This window comes from Triplophysa dalaica, chromosome 14, assembly GCF_015846415.1.
Source record: "Triplophysa dalaica isolate WHDGS20190420 chromosome 14, ASM1584641v1, whole genome shotgun sequence".
NCBI lineage: Eukaryota > Metazoa > Chordata > Actinopteri > Cypriniformes > Nemacheilidae > Triplophysa > Triplophysa dalaica.
This window is the reverse complement of record NC_079555.1, coordinates 3,881,907-3,902,522: the sequence shown is the minus strand read 5'-3', so window position 1 is coordinate 3,902,522 and position 20,616 is coordinate 3,881,907.

Below are 20,616 nucleotides of genomic sequence, written 5' to 3'. Positions count from 1 at the left end.
AAGAAGCCTCCTCTCTCTCTCTCTCTCTCTCTCTCTCTCTGCTCTGTGAAATCCTGCCCCTCCACGTGCCAGGCAGAAATCCCTCTCTCTCTCTCTCTCTCTCTCTCTCTCTCTCTCCTCCTGACTGCTTTAACTCCTCTGCTGCAAGCATGGACTGTGGCCAGACAATACACTCCCATCCACCCCCACTACCTCTCTCTCTCTCTCTTTCTCTCTCTCTGTGTCGTCCTGTCAATCTCTCTCTCTCTTGTCTCATCTATCTCAGTGAACATGCTCACATGCATGAACATGACAGACTGCCTTCACCCATTGATATCATGAATGTTTTAATAAACATATAAACAATTTACTCAGAATATTAAGCGTTCATTTACATGTTTGAGTCAAATTAAATAAAAATGATGTGTGGCTGGATATTTATACTAATAACCAACTAGTATATAGTTATTAGTACATAGATTTTATATGGTTATATGTATGTATATATAGACAAACACACCCACACACGTTGTAATACATTGTGGAGTAGTAAAAAATGTGATCGTAAAAGTCTCACACGCTTGCATTGTGGGGACCGTTAGCAGGGATTATTAAGTACACTAAATTATGTTTATTTGTAAGTGTAAAATGCAGAATGTTTTCTGTGATGGTTAGGTTTTGGGGTTGGTTAGGGGAAGGCAATAGAATATAAAGTTTGCAGAGTATAAAACTCATTACACCTATGGAAAGTCCCCTAATGTATAGAAACCTAACGTGTGTGTGTGTTGAAACACTCATTCTGTTCTTTGTCTCTCATGTTAGAAGACAAATTACTGGTGGTGACATTATTCAAACAGACATGGATGTGTTGGATGAAAGAAGAGGGATTACACTTTTGTCTGACATAAAGAAACATGCTCAGTTACCAATGGTTCGGTTTCAATGAACGGAGGTTAAGTCTACGTGTATTTATGATGAAGGGCCGTTTTTACACATACCTGTGTCACATGTTTAAAACATAAGCTGTCATCACCTGCCACTGCATGATTTACAAGCACCATTTAAATAGTTTTAAATAGAGTTTGTCATATATAACAGCACTGAAAACAATGTTTTGTTAAATTGTTCAGTATTTTGTTTATATTACAAAATGTTAGTTGACCCATCCTTATGCTCTAACCTCGCACAGGAGCAGATGCATTTCCTCCCTGTTATGCCCAAAACACACCCATGAGTCCTGACTCATTAATATAATACTGTAGGTACACCCCTCTGGACAATGTGCCTGGTGCTCCTGATGTTTTTACTTTGTTAAATTATAGCAAAAGTAGATTCGGACACACCCTAAGTGCACCTCCGCTTCAGACCATCTGCTTAGGCAGTTAAGATAGGGCCCTTTATCTCCAAATCAGCACAGAACATTACTGCTTCTAATAAAGCCACAAGGGGTCACATGTCTAAATGCCATGATGGTAACCATGAGAATCCCAACTTTAGGGCACCGCAGTCACATTTTCTAATTTAGCTAAAATAAGATGGGTGGCATCATCGCAAATGGAAAAAAAACACCAATGACCAAATAAGTGAGGGCTGTGATCATCCACAAACACTCCTTTCACAGAGTATTTCTTGTTCATGTGTGACTGTTTGTGCAATTGCTTTCATCTATGCCAGTGGTTACGCAGACAAATGTTGAATTCAACCCTGTGTTCACCACGGGTTATTTACATACGCAGGCCCAAACTCTGCTATTCTCTTTTATGTCCCTCTCCTTTACTTAACGAAATCCCCTTTTCCAGTCTCACTTCTTACTGCGATTTTGTGTTCCTGATCTCCCCCCTGCGGATCAAACTGTAGTTACTGGAATCAGAATGTGTGTCATACTTTCCCATCATGGACATGGTCAACACCGTTGTTCACCCGTCATCTACGTTTTTTTTACATCACAGGAGAGAATCCCTGACTTCATTGCGCCACGTAATTTTATAAAGTAAAGGCAGCTGATCTTTGTTAACATTTAAAATGATCTCATACCTTGTTCTTCTGTGGCATGCTGGTTATGCTTATTGAGTTGGCTGACATCATAATGCTTTGTAGATACTCTACTTGACCTCTTAAAGGGATATTTTTTTTAATTATTCTGCATTATTCTTCAAGAGGAAAGTCATATTCAGTCAGGATGCCAGGAGGGTCAAACATGGGGGAAATGTTGTTTCGCCTCTTAAGTATCGCTTTAAAAAAAGCACAGTTACTGCTCATTATAAGTCTATTCTCCATCCTCATCTGTAGGCATGAAGACTTGGCCACAAAACAAATAACAAGGCTGATATATTACAGAAAGGCTGGGTTATTCAGTATATTCGGTACTTAAAAAAGCGTCCATGAGTTAACATGCATATATTTGCAACTAGAAATCACATCTTATTAAAGTTATGTTAAAAGTAAGCGTCTCATACCTGAGGTATAAGTCTTTTCAGGTCAACATCTCTCTCTCTCTTTCTTTCATTTATTTTGTTTAGTCTGTATCACTGTTCTCAACAAATATAGCAGACATCCAAACTTTCTAAAAAGTATACAGCTTCTAATATCAAACAAGATTCCCAATGACAAATACCATTACCATCATCTGATAAACATCATCTAAATAGCATTGTACAAAACAATTTAACTGACAGATTTTTCATTCTCTCACCAACTGAAGAGCCTGTTTTGCTACCAACAGTAAGGGGCGGTTTCCCGGACAGGGATTTTCCTTAAACCAGGACTAGGCCTTAGTTAAATTAGGATATTCAAGTCGTTTTTAAAGACTTTTAAAGACTTTACACAGAAACATTATTGCTGTGCAACTTGAGACAACAATTGCACTGATATATATTAAGATATGCCAGTGCAAGTTGTTTTCGATCAAGACACCACTTATATTTAAGTCTGAGACTAGGTTTAAGCCCTGTCGGGGAAACTGCCCCTAAGACACTTATACGTGGCCTACCACATAAGTATTAAGAAACGAAAGCTTTAAATGTTTAACGTGGACAGTTCAACAAGCAAATGAACTGTGGCATCCACAACCATTTCTGGATTTAATTTTGCATTATATTTTTCAAAAAAATATACCGGGATGGAAATACGGAGTTTCGTATTTCTACGCAGCAATTGAAACATATTGAATATACAAAGAGCAATGTTGTAATGTTCTATAGAGTGATCGCAAAAGGACTTGAATGCCAAAACCATCGGAAGACTGACTAATTGATTCCATTTGAATGCAATCTGCATGATGTCAGTGTCGCACTTTGGCATGTATCAGCTTATTCATAAAACTGAAATACAGCCAATCCTCCGCCTGCTGTCCATTCACATAACCTTTCATTATCATCCTTTCTTTTATAATAAGAGCTTTTCTACATGCTGACAGCCACCCTACAATCCACGGCTGAATGAGACACAGAAGCATAAAGAAAGAGAAAAAGAGAGCAAGATTCTTGTGGCAGCTCTGCAAAGTAATTCAGAGACCATTTTGCCAGTGCTTGTATGTTTAATCTTCTTATTACATCGTCATTGAATGGTTAACGTGTAAATGGAAAATACAGTATTGCGTGTTGTTTCCACCGTTTGTCCAATTTTGTCCCATGTGTGTCTTATTTTTGGATTAGTGGAGAAGGTCAGTTTTACGTTTTTAAACTCACTTCTGCTCAGTTGAAAAGCTCTCAGATGGAGAAAACATTTCAGAAGAAAGTTTGTAGGAGAAATTAAAAGGAAACTGTGTTTGGGATGCAAATTATAAACCTCCTCTCAAGCAAAAAACAAATAAATATAGAATGTAAAGCATTATAAAAGATTGCAAACTATCCGACTTTGTCACAAGTGTGTCAATGTTTGTCATCCCGTATGACAAGTGCTTTAACATATGAGGGCTACAATTATTTGGACAAAGATTTGAGAAATGATTGGGATTAGATTGAAATCTCAAATTTGATGATTATGATTAAGGTAAGATTGAAATCTTACACTTGCGACTGGAATCTAACCAATATTGTGTGACATTTTGAGATCTCTGACCTTCTGAAACTCAATTGCTCAGGCCTTTTGTCTAAGGGGAAACGTCTGAAAGGCAGGAGACTTCATTTTCATCTTCCATTTAATCTTCCGTTAAAAAATATATATTAAAGCACAAAGGAAGATTTTTATAAGAATGTCAGAAACCAAACAGATCTCATTCCCTATTTACTGCCATAGTAGGGAAAATAAATACTATGCGAGTCAATGGGGGATGAGATCTGTTTGGTTAAATCTTGCAAATATCTTACTTTGTGTTTAGCAGGTATACAGATTTGGAACAACCTACGTGTGAGTAAACGATGACAGAATTTTTAGTTTTGGGTGAACTATCCATTTAATGGAAAAACATATCTGTGATATCTCCTGCCAGTGAGAAACGGTTGACAAAAAAGTCCATCGTTCCTCAAAGTAACCTCTGTTAGCCCCTCACACACCCTGTACCAGCCCAGATTGCTTTTCGTGTGTGAAATTTGGTGTTAATGCTGGGGATTCAATTGCATTTGACCTTCCCTGGTGTCACTGCTTTGATGATTCTGCACAGAAGTGTAAATATTTTCTCTTATGTAAATGTTAGGAAAACATCCTCTGCAGGCCTCAAGATTTGGAGGAGCTCGCTGCACCCCATGATGAGAACTCGTGCAGGAGAGATTACGTCTCAATGGGGGTATGAGTCTGTGACGTCTACGGCTAGCATACAAAAGCTCTGTTCATCATCAGAGTGAGTTTAGCTCTCTCTATCTTGACAGACAGAGACATGCATCCAATTCATATTATATACTGTATAGGTGTCTATAAAAGTGCAGCACAATATTAAAGAAAAATATGATGCGCTATAACTTAAAATTAAAAATATGATAAACAATATATGTATACTAAAAGTGACATGTGTCATAATCATTTTGAACTATACTATAGCGACTATAAAGGAAACAACCGAAAATTATATAACCAACACACATGACTCGTAGTATTAAAATCATTCACTTTTTGCAAACCAATTGTGTATTTTGCAATTTTTATAAATTCAATATATTGTGCAGCCCTAGTATATTATCATACACAACCTATTATTATCATGCATCTTCAAACAAAGTCAAACACATCATATTACAATATTAAAATATATAAAATTAAAGCGACATCGAGCAACTTTTGGACCTTAAATTAATGTTTCTAAAATTATTTTTATGGTAGGACAATTTTTAACTGGAAAAATTTTACTGCCGTTGTTACCTAAGCAGCCTCCTATCGGCTGAAATTGCACTTGTAACTTTGGTGTTCGGGCCGGTACAAGCCCCGCCTATCCCCTGCTTTACGGTATATGTCATGTTTAACTCGTAGCCTGAGAGAAGTTAGCTAACAGCTAACAATAAGATAATACGATCTAGTTCAACACAAGTCTTCAAACCATCACCATGGCAGAGCCAGCAAATAAAACAAAGAGGAGAGTGAGCGATCAAACACAAATCAACTGCTGACGGACTTACATTCGGCGACGTGAGCTGCAAGAGGGAACGGGTTGAAAAACGGATGGAGACCTAACGTTAGCCTTCCTGCTAGTAGATTTTTCTTACTGTCCTGTACTTTTGAGCTTATTAGTAATTTGGCTGTCCCCAGGTTGTTTATTGGCGCACTAATGTTACTGGTTCACAATTTTTAACCATAAGGTAGACTAGAGATAATTTAATGTTGCCAGGTCTCAATAGCTTACGTAGTATGATCGTGCCTCATCACAAATTTAGTGTTTTGCTGGTAAATGATGACTACCAAACCACAATAAATGTTTTATGGTCGAAAGTTGCTGATTCCTTAGTTCATGCACATAGACTAATATTATCGATATCTATATTTACTGTGCTAGGCACTATTCCCATAGCAAGTTGAGTGTAAGTTATTGATTGCACCCACTGATCGAGAGTGGGTTTCCAAAAACTACAGAAATTGATTTGCGTTGGTTACTAAACACATTCACGTCCGTGCGTTGTGTTTTGGGTGACTGCAAATCAGTTATGTAGCTAACGTTAGCTAGTTAGCTGTTATGTAGCTAGCACGCTATGCGCTAATATCTAACAACAAACTGCTACCTCAGAATCTAGTTTGAACTTTTAGTATAGCCCAGTAGTATAACCCGCAGGAGCCAAAAGAGTGCTTTATTACATAGCACAGTTTATGTAGTGACATGATGTCACAGCGGTTTCAGCCTAGTCAACAAATTGACGTGTATTGCGCTGCCCACATGGAAGCTTATACAGCGGCAATATTTACAACATTCAAAACAGACAATTGCACTTATCAACCACATAGGGGAACCATACACCAAAACGGCTCGTTGTTGCTTTAAATAACATTGTTGAATTTCGTTGAAGAACTAATTTACAGTTCCATTTTATTTTGTCACGATTTTTTAACTAGAACCGACACATTTTTCTCTATTCATCTTGTGTTGTGAAGAATTATATTTAACCTCTTACACAGGCAAGGCTGAAATGATTGTGTTTTCTTGCATGAATAAAGGAAGCACATCTTGCCAATCCCACAATCCAAATCTTAGACGGAAGCCCCTTCAAGGCTCTTGAACGACAAGTCAATCACTTGTTTGAGTGAACTGTGAAAACTCACACACGGAGAACCCTCGAGGAATGGCTCGCTCTTGACCAAACAAGCTATTCTTTTGAGGTTTGAACGTGTGGTCCAGTCCATCACAATGCCACGGTTGAGCAGGCCGAGCGATTTAAGACACTCGGGAGAAAGGCCTCTCCGCTACACTTACCACAGAATGAAGTGCAACTTTCCACCAAGTACCAAAACAAAGCCCCGCTGTGTAGGCTGGTGGAAGAGCAGGGGATTACTCCCGAAAACCCAATTCCACTGAAGTGATTTCTCAAATGTCGCCAGCTGTCGGTGCATTTTCAATAGGAAGCTTGTTAGTTGCTTCCAACTTTTGTTGAACGATTCCAACAGTTGATCGGGTATCACTGTTTTTAATACAACACTCACTACCTTTTCATTAAGGAGACGTTTGTTGTTGTTTTAATATCTCCGTCACAGAGATAAGATGACCGTCGGAGGACACGGACCTCACGTAGCAGCACTGAGAGGTTGCCAACAGGGGCTCAGATGGGAGACCTCCGACCCTGTGTGCTGGAATTCAATAAGACAGGATTAAAGTTGTTTTAAGGTGACTGCAGGGACATGATAACACAATTTAGAAGTTAACAAAGTTAACTGTGGTCTCACCTTCTTTCGGTCAATCTCTAGCTCCATTACGGTATCTTCAATCTGAGGGCAAACACTCTTAAGAGATCAAATGATTTGGAAACAGTTCTGGCAAAGAAACAATGCATTATTGTGTTTGACTAGTGCGAGTTCACTTACCTGTCAACAATCAATGAAGTAAGGGAATATCTGACCTGATGCATTATAATAAAGGACAAAAATCTCAATATTTTCTTCTCAGGCTGTTCAAAACCCAAATTCCTTATTTTATGGTGTAGGTTTCATAAAATATCTCATACACTGTGCATGTAGGGATTATTTTATTGGATATCTTTGTCCTTTTTGGACCTTCAAAGTCATATCCAATAAAAAGACATGTACTGTAAAGAAAAAAAACAGCATATGTAAAAGGATACAAGGTTGAGTACATTATGACATTTATTGGAGAACTTGTGCTTTACTTTAAAGAGACGGTAACCCGAAAATAAATAAGTCTTCATTTACTCACCCTCGAGATGTTCCAAATCTGTATACATTTCTTTGTTATGGTAAGAGAAAGATATTTGTATGAATACTTGTAACAAAACAGTTCTAGGCCACCATTGACTATCATAGTAGGAAACCTGACAATGGTGGTCAAAAGTGCCCCAGAACTGTTTGCTTTCCTACATTCTCCTAAATTAATTTTCTTGTGTGAGAAAATTTACATTAACACATTTTTTATGTCATTTCCAAAAAAAATCCAACTATAATAGTCAATGGTGGCCAAGAACTGTTCGGTTACAAGCATTCCTCCAAATATCTTTCTCCGTGTTCATCAGAACAAAAGAAATGTACACAGATGGAGCAACTTGAGGGTGAGTAAATGAAGACAGAATTATAATTTTGGGGTTAACTGTCGATTTAAGATGATTTTAAATGAAGCAAAAATAGCCACTGACAAACAAAAAAAGAAACTGTTTTGACAATACACCATTAAAAAGACTGAAAGTGTCTCTTAACTTCCTCTTGGATTATTTTGAGGAAAATGTTTTGAGACACTTGCATGCCACGCTCAAGTTTATAGCCATATTGATGCAATGTTTCAGCTGAAATAGTTCTTAACCGTCTTAACAAATCACTGTTTTGGCAGACGTAATGTCTGTCTGAGTCAGATAAAGCTTTCAGCCTCATAACGTAAGGTGAGGTACGTCTCGTCCTGCTTCAATTCATATTTCAAAACTCTAATCAACATCTAATCTAAAAGGACCGATATCAATAATATTTTGCCACTACCCCCTTAAATGGAATATCATGTTATCTCTAAATATGGAGATATGACCATGTCTACAGATAAGTGAAACCACATGTCTTTGCCTAAATGTGTGTGTGCGCATGCACAAGAGCATAAATTTTAGTAAAACGTTGAACAGTATGTTTGAATTAAGAGTCATTTAAAAAGGGAGTCATTTCGAAGTTAGCTGACGAGATATTCTGAGATTTATAGAGTTATTTTAAGTGGCTAAAAACACCCACATGTTGTTGATTTGAGAGCTGGTATATGATGAGCGAGGTTCTCCTGCTTTCGTTCGCTGGTAGTGAATCCAGGTGTGTTTTCACTGTCTCACGCATCACTGCACGCACAAACATCGACCTCCACGACCAAGGGAGTTTCTGTGGACCCTGAGGGCCAACGAGAATGTCCAACGCACAAATACATGCACAGAGAGACATGCTTGTATAGGAGAACCACCTGACCCGTCCAGCGTGTGTCAGAGAGCATCTGGAAAGAAGACAAGGCAAATCTGTTATTCCCTTTTTTACACAATCTGTGGAGAAACGTCTTTCTCTAGCATTAAGGACCAACAGTTCATTATTGGCTTGCAAATACAAACGCAGAAATACTTAAGAGACCATTCCAAATTAAATTTAATCATCATTTATAGATGTCTTGTGGTCATTCCAGTCCAGTGTCTGTTGAATTTCAACAAAACCAAACTTCAGGCGTGACAAAGTCATCCAACAGCAATGTGAAAGACTGACAACCTGAACTCACTTTTAAGAATCATTTTCAAATTCTTCTTAAATGCATGAACAAATATTATTGGTGTATTGGTTAATAGTGAATGTGAACTTCTTTTTTTGAGGTCTGAAAATCAGAACATCTTTTTCTCCAGTTTTTATTTGCTGCTAAATAAATGCACATTATTTAAAAATATGTATTATTTCATTTGGGAGGAATATTCGTAGTAGTTTAAAGAATGAAACACAAATGATTCTTTTACCTTAACAAATACCTTTAAACAGTAAATTAAAAAAAAAAAAAAAATGTAATGGTTTAAACTATTTTTTTCCGCATCTGTATTTTTTATTACTGTACAGTACACCAATATAAACTTCTTTAAATCTTGGGATCAAGACATGAATCAGCCTCATTTGAACCCATGTGCCACATCATGAACAAAATATGCTTGTTAAACAAGTCACAACATTAAGATAGAATTACAGATACAGATATTCTGTCCAAAACCACTGGAAATGAAACTATGTCGACCACTTCCAGGGATGGGACCTGCTTCTTCACAAAAACAAGAATGAAACAAGTGTTTGCCAAAATGCCAGGGGTATGTGGAAAGTGACTCAAAACATAAAAGCAAATGGCCAGTGATGGTAGTTATTGTGGCTAAATGATGCATTTAGACCGGCATTTCAAATAGTTGTTGTTCCTTTTACGATGCATTTCTTACTAAAAGAAATTTCTTACTGAAAAGAAATTACAAGAAGTTGTAGCCGCAAGTTTACCATTGCTCATCCATTTTTTAAAAGAACTAATAGCATTTGGTTTACATTACAATCTAGCTAAACCAATTTGACATCTTGGACTATAGATTAAAGCATTCAAGACACTTAAAATGAATTCAAGCCAGTTCTTCTGCAACCTATTAAATTCTGGAAAAAGAAATAAAGTATGATTGTTAAGACGTCCCGAGATACACTAGAAAAGCATGTAATGCTACTTACTATTGAGAGTTGTTATTTTGGAGAGCAAATATTTCATTTGACAAAAATGTGTACACGCCCTAGCATATTTGTACACATAAAAGATCAACATTTGAAAAAATGTTTGTACATTTATAATGCCCATATATTTTAAGTCAACGTTTAGGAGTAAACAAGCATACAGATGACCTCAGAGCTAAAAGCCACCAAACCCATTTTGATTTCATGGAATCTTTAACATGTCCATAAATCTGTCAAAAACGTAACACTAAAATGACAAATGTGTGTCAGTTTGTGCATTAGCGATGCATGTTTCTGAAATATGCCAAACGTTGTCCTAACCAGTGCTTATCTTGCGGGTTGCTTTAGAAACATGCTGGGTTTGATAATGCTTCATCCAGAGAGTACATGCGTGTTGGCATGGACCCAAGTGGGCGTGTTTGAATGTATTCGTGTGTGCGTGCATGCGTGAAATGTATGATGGCGAGTACACAAGACCCTACAGATGGTCCGGCAGTTTGAAGCGACATGCATGTCTCCTGTGATCAGTATATGACCGTAATACCTCAAGGGTTTGCTATTTGTTATCCTCAAGGAAGTTATGCAGCCCATTAAAAACAGACGTTCCCTAAAGTAATATACTGTTACCTCTGTAATCTGCCGTAAATTCACAAATCAAAAGAGGTCTTTGAAGAAAACTGCCTTGTTCGAATCTGTAACTTCTCTAACTCGACTTGAAAGTCAAATCTGAAAGAATCATTAAGAGCCTGATCGTCATCTAATGACCTCTCAATCTACCTGCCTGTCAACTTTAACATTTCCCTCCTGTTTTTCTTTCAAGACCAGCTTTGATGGATTTCGCACATCGTCCCTCGAGTATCTCCTCGTCTCCATTCTTTCCACGGCTCCTTGTCACGGTCCTTTCTAAGCTTTTTTCTCACCTTGTTTAAAACTATTTAACGGTGAACGGATGAGATATGTGCATGTCATGCTTTGTAGTCACGTACTGTAGGTTGCAGTGCAGGAAAAAAATCCTTATGAACCAATCTGGCGCCACATGCACTAAAAGGCACAGCTGTCAGTGATGTCAATGATGTCTCGATGTTTAACCAGACATATGCTTGTGTGAGTTGCATGAACGTCGGTAGAAACAAAGCCTTGAGATTTGAAAACTCATTTGCACTATACAGAGCAAAACCCAGGGCAAGGCGACGGGGATTTATAAGCACTGCACAATTTCTGCAGATTGTAAAGAACAGGATTTTACGTTGGTTTTTAAATTTATGTAAAATCTAGCATTCATTTCCTGCAAGATTTAAATCTTTAAAATCTTTAAAAACTTACTGCAACACTGATCCAACACTGCACAAACGTTTGAACAAAATCCAACCAAACAGTTCCAAAATGTTAAACAAATTTCTTAAAGATTTTATAATAGGTATAAAATGTAAACAGAAAATAAATAAATCCGAAGTGCTTCTGGATCAGTGTTTACATCTGGCGAAGAGGTTACAATCAGAAAAGTGCAATTGGGGTACAGAACAAAGTTTTGCTCTTTAACAGAGAAAGAAATCTGGAAATTTTGTATCACCATAGCAACATATAGGTTAAAAGATCACAGCACACCATAATAAAATAAATGGATATAATACATAAGGGCGGAAAGAGAGAGAGTGAAGGGTCAAAGATAGAGAGATTGGAGAAGTGTAACGTGATCTTTCTCAGCTGTTTTGGGAAAACTGATGAACTTAAGCCGGACCCTCTTTCCATTTGGAGGGTTTCATTTGTGTTATTGTTATTATTATTTTTATTATTGTATTGATCTGACTGACGGTATTTAAAATGAACAAAATTTTGTCTCATTCTTTAATCTCATGAGACATTCTTGTGTAACAAAAATGGTTTTAACCCGCGTGTTTCACAACATAATTCAACAGTTATATAAACCCTGAAAGTAAAATATTAAACTTCTTGATTCCAGTGGAAACATTCCAGTCAAAAACAAATGTTCGAGAACTTTCCTAATATGTCAATGCATATAAATATTTTTTTACTGTATATATTTATATTTTCATAATATTATCATCTATCTGGCTCAATGACTAGCTGCAGTTTGGTAGCCTCTTAACAACCAATTACAAAATGACTATAAAAACAACACATTTAAATGGGATTACACTCTAATAAGGACAGACTGAAGTCATCTTTTCCAAAGTACAGCTCAAATCTCATTTATTTCAAATATGCTCCGCCTCGCCTGGTTTAACATCAATAACAAGATGTGCAAAAAAACAACGAGGTCTGACATCGACGTCAAAGCTGGCGCCACCCCTCCTGACTGGCAACATCTGAATCGAATGTGACCGTAAATAAGATTTGAGAGGTACAGCGGGGAAAACATTATCAGTAAATGAAGACCTAAATTCTGATCTGTTTGATCTGTTCCTCACACAGAGCTATCGCATGACATCAGAAGACTAGGAATTCAGCACACCGGTTATTGAAGCTCAACACCATCAGTCCAAAAAAATAAAACTGAATATGTCTTCTGTAAAATATCACATTTTAATTTTCACAGAATAACCAAGTTCTAAATAAAAAATTAAAATGAATAGTTATCAAACAATGTCTTAACAAGATAAGCGACTTTCATTTATCTGAGCTGTTGACTCCTTAACTCAAGATAAGAATCGTGTCCCTGTCAGGCTGCTGTTGTGTTCAGGAGGATTACCTGCTAAAAGGACCACGTGTTTTCCAGACTCTTCTTGTTCACCGAAGAGGATTTTCTGTTTGACAAGAAACCACGATAACCTTTTGCGCCCTTTAGCGTCTGGCACAGAAATGGGAAATAAAATGTCAAAACAACACTGAGATGTTTCAGATGATGAATAGGGATTTTTTATGCATTTGGCATATGCTTTTAGTACCGAGAACCGGTACTTTTTTGGGCCGGTACATAATTGGGTCGATATCGGAGTATCGATAAGCTTCATGATAAACGATATTGTTATCGGTACTTGCGTTGTTTTATCTCTTGGTATTCGGGTGTTAAATGGCGAATTGGAGGCTGCTACTGCCTGTCATTTTCCCTTCCTGAATGATGTCTGAATGGTCGAAGTTTGCTCGACGTATGTGTGATATCTAGGGCCATATGATTTCCGCAATGTATTTGTAATCTCCGTGTTTTGCGTGTTCATGATTGAAAGATTGGCATGGTTATGCTTGTGGAGCTTCAGTGTCTGCGTTTCACAACTAGGAAGCTTCTGTCAAACACCCCATTGCGGCAACCCGTCAAAATAAAAGTTATAACATGTTTTTTTATATTTCGCCCACGGAATATATTTACTTTAGTAAATTGAAGTAAATGTGCTAGTAAAATTATAAAAATATTACTTGCTTTAAAAATATTACTAAATTTATGTAGACCAAAATCCAGACAGGAAAAAAAGAAATTCGGTCTAACCAGCCAAATGAACATAGTGATGTAAAGTAAATATGTTGAATTACATTATAATGTGCTCCTATGCACATGCTAAGTGCCGTAAGTGGTATGCTAAGGAACACACGTGTCATTTTCTGTTTGCTCAGAAGCAATTGTAAACTGCAGTTCTAAAGCTCAGCTGTAATAAAGAAACATAAAATGTTTAACATCTTTTCACGTCATATGCTTTTGCATCAAATTATAGAGCGTAGTATCGATAACAGTATTGATAAGTACTGGTATCGATAAAATCTTAACGATACCCATCCCTACCTAAAAAAGTTGTTACGTAAGGGAATTTCATGGTCAAAGAAAATTTTCTGAAACCCATACGAACACTGAAATACTACGCTATACGTTCAACTCGTTTTTTGTCAAGTTGACCATGTCAAGCATGAAAACCAGCACGTTAGGAGGAAGTAAGAATGCATGAAACACTGTGGCACCCCACACAAGCTATATTTGCGTGTTCCCTGGGATAGAATTCATGACCTTGATGACACAGACGATGAGCAAACATATTAGAGAACACTGTGTGAAATATTGTATCCCAGCATGCAATTATTCAGACATTTAATTCAACTCAATTAATTAACCGTGACTAACTACTTTTTTGAAACTCACTAAACTAATGTTTTTTACAAAATATTGAATTAAAACTCTAAAAAGACAGCTTTATATAGCACAGTTTATAACAAGACGCGATTTGCTAAATTAAACAACAAAGTGTTACATGAAAGCTCAGCATTATGCCTACTTAACGGCTGCTGAAAAAATTGAGAGACGTAAAATCAGATGTACTGATATTAAAATGAACTTATTATAGGAATGCGTTTAGGTAAAATGATTTTTTCTGCCTGTAAACTAATAACAATATTTCCAAATATTGTTTATATTTGCATTTGTTTGAAGAAAACGAAAAATGCAGGTCAAAATAAGAAAAAAGATGCACTGTATTTTTCAAACCTCAAATACTGCAAAGAAAACAAGATGTTTATTTTTAATCAATCCAACAGGAATGTTAGTACATGCATTTAGTAAAAGTTCGCAAAGTGTTTTTTATGTGATAACCTCGATTTTTTTGTCCCAGTTTTCTTGTGCCTTGTCATGCTGTCATCCTTTCACATTGCTGTTGGATAACTTTGTCGCTCCTAATGTTTGATTTTGTTGAAATTCAACAGACACTGAACTGGAATGACCACAATACTAAATCCACAGTAAAAATGCTGAATAAACTAAAATTTTGAATGGTCCCTTCATTTTTTTCTCGCCTGTATATTGCACAGATAATAGACCAGTATTCCAAACATATCCGTTGAAATGAGCAGATGGACTGACTTTGTGTTATCTTAACAGAGGGGTGTTCGAAACGGATTAAATCTGCACTCAGCGGGTCACCTCGGCCCCTGACCTGTCCCTGGTTTGGCGCTCCATAGAGCGAGAAAAAGGTGCGCTGACATAAGGATTAGTCGGTGTCAAGAGGTCAGATGAAAGTTCTGTCATGTTATGTTTGAACGGCCTTGAGTCCCTCCAGATTCGAGTCATATGTAACACTAAAGGTTCACCTGCTAACACCCTCTTCCTCTCACGTCACGCTCTTCTATCAGCACCTAAAGAAAGCTTGAGTTCTTCTGACAGATCAGTTCAAGTTTGACACAGTCTTATGCAGGCGACAGCTAAAAAAACGAATTCTTGGCAGCAGTTCTTTCCGCTAAGAAAAATCTGTGATCTCACTTCTGTTTTACTTTAGCTGTTTAATCTTAACTTGAGGTTAACTGAATTACCCTTTAATTCCATTCAGTGCAATATCTTACACATCTCTGAGATCTAATAGGCATGAAGACAGTAAACTTCTCCAGCTTTAATAGTTCAGGGATATATTCTTGGAGAGGACCGTGTGCCATGAAACATGACCCTATCCTCCCGTTCAGTCTTTGTTGGTATAAGCCTTAAAACGTCCGAGTATAAAAACACAGTTGGTTTCTGTCTTCAACCTCTGGAAGCCATTAAAGATGCCTACTCCAATATACAGCTCATGCCAAGCTGTGCACCTAAAGTCTATCCCGTTTTATTCCTACTGCCCTTTCTATGTCTACACTACCTCCACGAAGGGCTTCATTTACAAGAGAAACAAGGAAAGATGATGTTGACAGCATGTCCAAGGACGGCACTAAAACGGGTTGAAATACCATTAATACAAAATTATAGACAACATTATTATACTTCATTTTTTCGCTGAATGTATAATTCACAGAATACATTTCCTTCAAAGGTTAACATGCCGGAGATCCAAAAAAGACCCACACGCGATTCTGAAAGTTGGCATAATCTGAAGTGACACGGTGCTGGCAGTTCACTGCTAAACAAACATTCCAGTCCTTCTGCTTTCACTGTGTAGAGACGAGACTCATTGAAAAAACACATCATAATCCCTAATGCCAAAGTAAACATTAGCCCCCTTTTCTAGCGTATCCCATCATGCTACTATTCACGGACATGGCACCCTGCGACAACCACTACACGAGGATCGCACATGTAGTGTTTCGTGAACCAAAGAAGTATTAAAGGTGACGGCAACAAATGCTGTACAAATACACAGGGCCGCTTTGATATGGCCTGGAGGCCATCCACAATCTGTCAAATTAAGAAACGGACAAACTGACAGAACAACGCCCAAGCACACAACTCCTACAGAAGCAGGAGGAAAGCCAATACAAATTCACAACAAAATGATGTAACTCACCTGGGTGTGTTTTTCTGTGACTGCAGATACCTGCCAGTTCAAACACTGTCAACTGGAAAAGTTTTAATGAAATGTATAAAGGAGGAATCATACTAAAACAGCACTTCATCACATACTGACACTGCTTTTTCCTGAGGGGGTATATGTTACTCGATCTACTTGTCAACAGAGAGAATTGTGGGATTTGTTATGTTTAAAAAACATTATCATGCATAATTGCATTAAGAGTATTTTGTTCCCTTATTAATGTTATTTTAAACAGAATCCGTGAAGGAATGCAATGCATATTTTGCATTTCGCAGGTGGCCAACTTTCATCACCCGTGACACATAAACGATCATTCTTTTCTGAGTTTCTGATGAACAGACGTGTGCTCACACAGCGTCAGGTCTTTTACAGTGGGTTTGGTTCTCCTCTGTTGGCTTTGATCAATGACCGTCTCTCTGCCTCATTGAGCATCTCCGCATGTGCGATAAGACGAGAGCAAGAGGCCTTGATCTCTGGCCCGTGATCGAATTCTGACAAAATCACTGTAACATATTTACATTTATGCCTTTCATCCAGAGTTATCTTTAGAGTACACATTTTCAGAATGCATGTTCCTGGAAAATCAAACCTATGACAAAATCAAACCCTGCAGTGCACAAGTTGAGCTACAGAAAAGCGTGTTGCTTTCTACAACAACAGGGGGTCCTGTTGCTCAGCTGGTAGAGAGCATGACGCTGGGAACATCAAGGTCATGAGTTCAGTTTCCAGGGAACACACAAACCGGTGAAATGTTTACCCTGTTACATTCTTTGTATTAACTCTGCCAAGTGAGAAAATGTATGCTTATTAAGAAAATGTCATGCAATTTATGACGTAAATCGGATCAAATTTCAGATTTTTACAACATGATTTGTTGCCACTTGCCAAGAGAATTCATGATAGCGATTTTATGGCAGTGATCTTAAAATATAATCAAATAGTGCTATCAGTCAAATTCATCTTTAATTATAGTTTATTTTGTGTTTTCTCTTTTTTGGTTACTGCATCACGCTCAAAATATGAGCCTAGGCAGGCAAAGAGAGTTAGTAGCAATGGTTCTTTAGGCAAAATGTTAAATGTGTGCAATACCAACACCTGCTGTACTATGCAACCAGATACTGGCACTGAATTATTTGAGACATAATCATGTTACAACATGACAGCATTCATTGTGGTTGGTAGAATGTGGTTTAGTTAACCAGATTTTAGACAACAGACTAGTTGTATTTATCATCAGGGTATAAGCATCAAGGACCTAAATTTTATACTTTTTAAGAACTTTTTTAAGACCATTTTAAAGGTCTTTGCACACATAATTTGAAATTTTCGTATGCTTTTTATCTTGTTTGGAGCTGGTTTGTATGGTGTCTCTGTATTGTCAAAACGCCTCTCAAAATGCTTACTACGGATGAGAAAAATGAAGAAACTCTAACCCAGTTCAAATTTTTTATGACGGACGAAACTATCGGAGGCAGTGTGTAAATGTGATTGACACAAATTGAGGTCATATTTATTTTTTAGCAGAAAAATTTTCGGAATTGATGTGCAATGGCCTTACCACCACATCACCACTTCAAGTTTAAATCAGTTACGTTGGCGACACTTAAACTTACATTTAATATATAATGATAGTAAGCAAGCACAACTACACAGTCTTAATTTGTGATAACTTATTTTTAACGTTACCTGTTTAACAACCAGGGGTAAATGGACCTCACACAATTTGCCCACGCAATGATTAAATGAAGGCAAACTTTAGCATATGACCTCTTTGGACGAATATGAAAAGATGATACAAAATGTAATACCTTGGAAAATGTTAAACACAGAGGAAGATATTTGAAAGAATTGAACAGATCTCATCACCTATTGACTCTCATAGTATTTATTTTCCCTACTATGGGACTCAAGTAAGGGATAATGTACAGGTAGCTGGTTGTAGTTGCAGAAATAAGCCCTGACAGTGTGATCTTGTATCACACTGAATGGGCTTTTTTTGCGACAATAGCCGGCCGCTTGTACATTATCCCAAATATTACACGGCTGCTTGCCACATGAGAAAAAAAAACATGAACTGTGAATTTGAAATATTTTGTTAGGTAATTTTTACCGAATGTAGAACTTCCTATGAGGAGCCATTTACTTCGTTTTAAGGTAAAAAACAACATTCAAATGTCACGAACAGGCAATTTGGTTTATTTCCTTTATTAAATATAATGTCATATATGTTATTAAAAGACATATTTTTTATTATTTTTTTCAAAAAAACGTGTCAAAATGATTTGCTGCGTCCGGGTGACCTTTTGTTATTAGTTTTGAAAGGTTGTTCTGGGAATAAAGAACCTGGAAATGTCGTGACTGGATCAAGCATACCAACGAGAATGTAATAAAAAGGGATGAGATCTGAAGGGTTACTGACATTCTTCCAAACATCTTTCTCCGTGTTCATCAGAACAAAGAAATGTATATAGATTTGGAACAACCTTGGGGTGAGTAAATGATGACAGATTTTCATTTTTGGGTGAACTGTTCCTTTAAGACTTTTTAATATTTTCTAATGACCTTAATTTACTCTAAATTGATTTATCAACTTTTAATAAGTTTAAAGACCCCACGGACATCCTGGATCATAGTTCTGAGAATCCCTCCAGAGGGCAGTGTAGAGCCCTCATTAGGGATGGGCGATACCACCTTTTTTGATGCGATACGATACCGATACTTTTCTTGAAATTGTACCGATACCGATACCGATATCGATACTGATGATGAAGATTATTTTATATATATATATATATATATATATATATATATTTTAAAAATAGAAACATAATTGCAATTAAAGAAAACTTACATACTTGTACTAGCTATTAATAACAAATTTACTAAAAAAGTAATTTAAACAAATAAATAAAATGTTTTAACAACCTTCTTACAAAAATATTGATTAAATAACATAAATCTTAATAAAATAAACAAAAATACCACCAACAAAACTGCATATTTTCACTGCCGTCTTATTTTTAAACAGGCCTTTTTTCTTAGGCTTTAACATTTTGTTTGTATTGTAATATACTGTATTTTGAAGAAAAAAATATTGTTTAACTAACAAAAATCTTAATACAATTAATACAATTACAAACAATATAAACTGTGCATACATTCTTGAATATTCCATCCAAACACTAAAGGTGCGTCCCAAATCACGCACTAAGGCACTATTCTACGCCATTTTGTAGTATAAATATTGTGAGTAGTGCATCACAAAAAAAGTGCACATTAAGTACCAGGATGAGGTGAGGCATTTTTCAACCGAATATATGAAGTGTGGATTTCTGGACACAACGGTTGCAGTTTCGCTTACGTAGCAGAATGGAGGCAGAGCTATCGGATGCTGCTCGAGCAAAACTCTCCTACATAGTGATAACGCTTCAATCTGAGGATTACTAAAGTAATGCTTTAATGCAAAACAGATGAAAACTACATTAAATGTACAATGTACAATTCGATTTATATTCACACGCATTGTGCCATGCGTTTGACGTCATTTGCACTCGTCTGGAAAACCGATATACTTCATGTTAGTATAAAACCGATTAGTATTGCATTTGAGAAGATACTACTCTTCTAAAATCCATACACTACATGGTTGAGTGCATAGTTTAAGTGCATACTGCATAGTAGTGCATGTCATTTGGGACACAGCTTAATACTCTTATATTACTAAAAACAGCTCATGCAAATCGTCAGCTTTGAGATTGTGAGCTTCACAGTGTTTGCATTCCATTTCACTTCGTAGATAGAGGTTTTTCGTTTTCAAAAAAGTAAAAAATGTTCACAATCAATGTAAATACAATAAAAACATCACATGATGTAAATACGTTATCACAGAATAAGAATATAGTTAAAAAATGTCAGATAGAACTTTGAAATTCCAACAAAAAAAAATTGTGTGGCAAACTAGTGCAAGTGCTACTTACTGCCATTAAACAGACATTATTTACTATTACAGAATTGAGTTCTTTATAAAAAAGGCATGATTAACAAAGCTATAATAAGAAATTAATAAAAAATATATATGTAGACAGTATGTGATGGAGTCCCATAGCCTGCATGTGTTTTAGAAAGGGATTGG